The sequence below is a fragment of the Condylura cristata genome, unplaced genomic scaffold (assembly GCF_000260355.1).
Source record: "Condylura cristata isolate star-nosed mole 26May11 unplaced genomic scaffold, ConCri1.0 scaffold00019, whole genome shotgun sequence".
NCBI lineage: Eukaryota > Metazoa > Chordata > Mammalia > Eulipotyphla > Talpidae > Condylura > Condylura cristata.
This window is the reverse complement of record NW_004567120.1, coordinates 12,763,738-12,766,784: the sequence shown is the minus strand read 5'-3', so window position 1 is coordinate 12,766,784 and position 3,047 is coordinate 12,763,738. Positions and strand designations below refer to the sequence as shown.

General features: G+C 45.7%; 1 protein-coding gene across 1 annotated transcript in view; it reads right to left on the bottom strand.

The window, feature by feature from the left end:
* The window catches only part of BHLHB9 (basic helix-loop-helix domain containing, class B, 9), a 15,783-nt gene extending 12,742 nt beyond the window's left edge, over positions 1-3,041 (bottom strand). The window contains exon 1 of the mRNA XM_012727121.1: positions 2,849-3,041. The gene's annotated coding sequence lies outside the window, so the exon portion shown is untranslated. The remainder of the gene's footprint in view (positions 1-2,848) is intronic.
* Between the last annotated feature and the right edge of the window lie 6 nt (positions 3,042-3,047).

Below are 3,047 nucleotides of genomic sequence, written 5' to 3'. Positions count from 1 at the left end.
AAAAAAAAAAGTATGCCTTCTTCCTCTTATAGTCAGGTATCACGGGGAGGCTGTTTCCACATCCAAGGTGAGTCTGCTTGGTCTAGGTACTTTTTGGTTCAGGAAAGGGCTGTGATCTAATTCTGCTTGTCGAGACACAGAAGACTGCACAAGGAATTCTGAGGAAAGTGTCCTCACACATAAGAAAGGCCACTGAAAAGATGGACACCTTTTCTTTCTCAGAAAGTTGCTTGATTCCTAGAATAGTTGCAGCCATAATACTACCAGCCTTAGGACAGAAAGTGATATTTGTGAATGGCAGAAAAAGGACAGAACGATCCTAAATGATATGTATGCTCAGGCACAAAACAACTCTTCAACGAGTTCCTGACTTCTGTTTATCAGTGTGTATCAGCCTCTTAAAACTAGATGCAGAATGCATGTATGTTTTCATGTTAAAGGAAAAGTGTGGATGCTGATCACCTTGTTTCATGATAGCTAGAGAGTTGACAACTAAGGTTGGCTTTGGCTCTAGGATGAAAAGGAAAGCTTCAGGCATAAAACCCAGACTATTACTTATCTAGGAGGTTCAGAGGTACATTAAATAACTGACCTCACAGATAAGCTCAGTGGCAATCAGAAAATTATTATGTGAAAGTTCACCATAGTGAAATAGCCATAATGTAACAACATCAGAGGTTATCTACATTCAACTCGGGGGACAATACTGAGGGTGACCAAGATAAATTCACAGCATCAATGATCAGAACTGGGTTAACTTTCCCTAATGCAGGTATACAATGAGGTAGGGATTTGGGAGTTATATACAGTGCTGGAATTTTGTCATAACAGTGGAGCTGGGCACTAGAGGATACAGTAGGAGAATAGGAAAAGGATGGAGTATGGGTTAGGAGGGAAAAGTTGGAATAAGCTAATATGCAGAGAGGAGGCTAACAGCACTCTAGGTTTAGCTTTCTTTATAATGAATACTCTGTGAGAAACTGTAGGGATGTGATGATAGCAGCTTTCAGTGATAATTAGCACTAGAGGGCTAAAATGTGCATTAGTAATGAGGTACACCAGCTTCACATTCAAACTACAAATTTTTGAATCTCAGGTCTTCTGCTAACCCACTCAGTGAGTGGGTTAAGTTTTTCACCTTCTATTCCTAGAATGGAGACAACAATAGTAACCACTAGATAAGTTAGTTTTGAGGATTACATAAGTTACTATGTTTAGAACCCTGAGAAGAGTATCTGGTACATAGACAGCCCTTAATAAATCTAACACTAATAATAATTACTACTACAAATAGTAAAAGCTCAGGAGTCTTGGTCAGATTGAAATCATGATTCACACTTCCAGAGCCCAAGTTTCTCCCTCTACGATATCAGTCTCTCAACACTAGTTTTTTCTTATTAATGAAAAAATGTACCTTTTATAAAGAAATAGATGCGCAAGTAGGGGCAAAAAAAAAATACTGTGTAAGTACACATGGTGGAGGAATTACTTCCTATCAAGGAACAAAGAGTAAAGATAGGAGAATCAGAAAGATAGCAAACTGGCCCTAGCATTTTAACTGAACCGTAAAATCTAAATATGGTTCCCATAGGCAGGGAAAGGGTTGTGAGAGCCATGAGGGTTGAGGGAACAGTAGGGAGAAAGGTAAAGTGGCAGTCAGGTATACAGTATAGCCGGGCTGGGAAATAGCAGGCTTCCAGTGTGGTGTGAGTGCAGGCAAATGGAGCCTGGCTTGACTAGCCTAAGATTTGACAGGGAGTGCCTCCTTAAACAGAGCCCTTATCTCACTGTAGTCTTGGCTCTTTCTTGGAAGAATGTGTCAGGAGATGGAAAGGAGGAATTGTATGGAAGGGACCAGGACCTTGAAACCTACATAGGGAATCTGTTAGCTTTTTAGAGAAGAGATTTCACTGAAGGTTGCTCGTTTGAAAGTGAGTGTGGGAAAGATGGTTGTGCTAACAGTCCAGAGGTGCTGTAAGAAGATACACCCTTTCATTCATCACTAGAGAGATGACAAATGCACTCTATTTTTATCACCAAGCAGCAGTATTTTAGCTGAAGTGACATCCGAGCATTCCCTGATATTTATTACGTGAGATAGCCAATGATACTTACTAGAAAGGGGACAGAAACAAAAAGACAGTATGCGTCATGAGGCTTTTACTTCAGAGAGGATCAAAGGAAGAAATTCTCAATAAGGAGATGAGAACAAAACATCAGAGAGACTGAAGAGTCTGCAAAGTGGAACATAAGAGATTAGCAATAAAGGGGTTTCTGGATGGCTTCCAGAATAACTCTGAAAAGTGAGGGAGTTGGTGGAAGAGATTCTTAGGTCCCTTAAAGGGAGGAAGCTGTTGCAGAACTATGGGACCTAGGCCCTTTGAGAAACTTACGAGGAGGGCTGACCCTCCCTAGATACTGCTGCCCGGGGTGAGGTCCCAGAAGTTAGGAAGCTTGGCGTGATGCCAATGAGAAATCCTAGGTGAAGGGACCAGTCATCAGGCTTCTCTCCTCCTCAGTTTGCCCCACCCCCTTCCCTAAGGCTGGCCACATTGGGGTTCCGCTCTTGCATCCCTGGGCAGCAAGAGACTCGGAGCATAAGGCAGACCTGTCCCCCACTCCTTCGTCCACGTCCCCCACCTCATCCTCACCCCTTCGCCCCCCAAAAGCAACACAGAGTCCAGCAGCACCAGGAGAGGCCACAGTGGGGGAAGGGTCGCTCAGAGGGAGGATGGAGCGCGAGGACAACCAGGGCAAGCAGGAGGCTTCCAGGCATTTCTTGCTCCCGGTTGGAGTTTCAGCTCCCCCGCCCCCGCCCGGGGACCCCACTACCCGGCCTCGCACCCACCTCCTCCAACAGCAGCCGCCGCTTCTCTCCGCGGCGCCTCCTCAGGATGACTCCCTGCCCCTCGAGCTCCTGGACAAAACAGCTGCGCCAAGGAGCTCGCCGGGGCCGAGGGACCGGCTCCTCCAGCAACGCACGCTGCAGTTCTGGCCGCCGCAGCTGAGCACTGCGGTTCGGGCAGCGGGGACAGTCACTGCCCCCG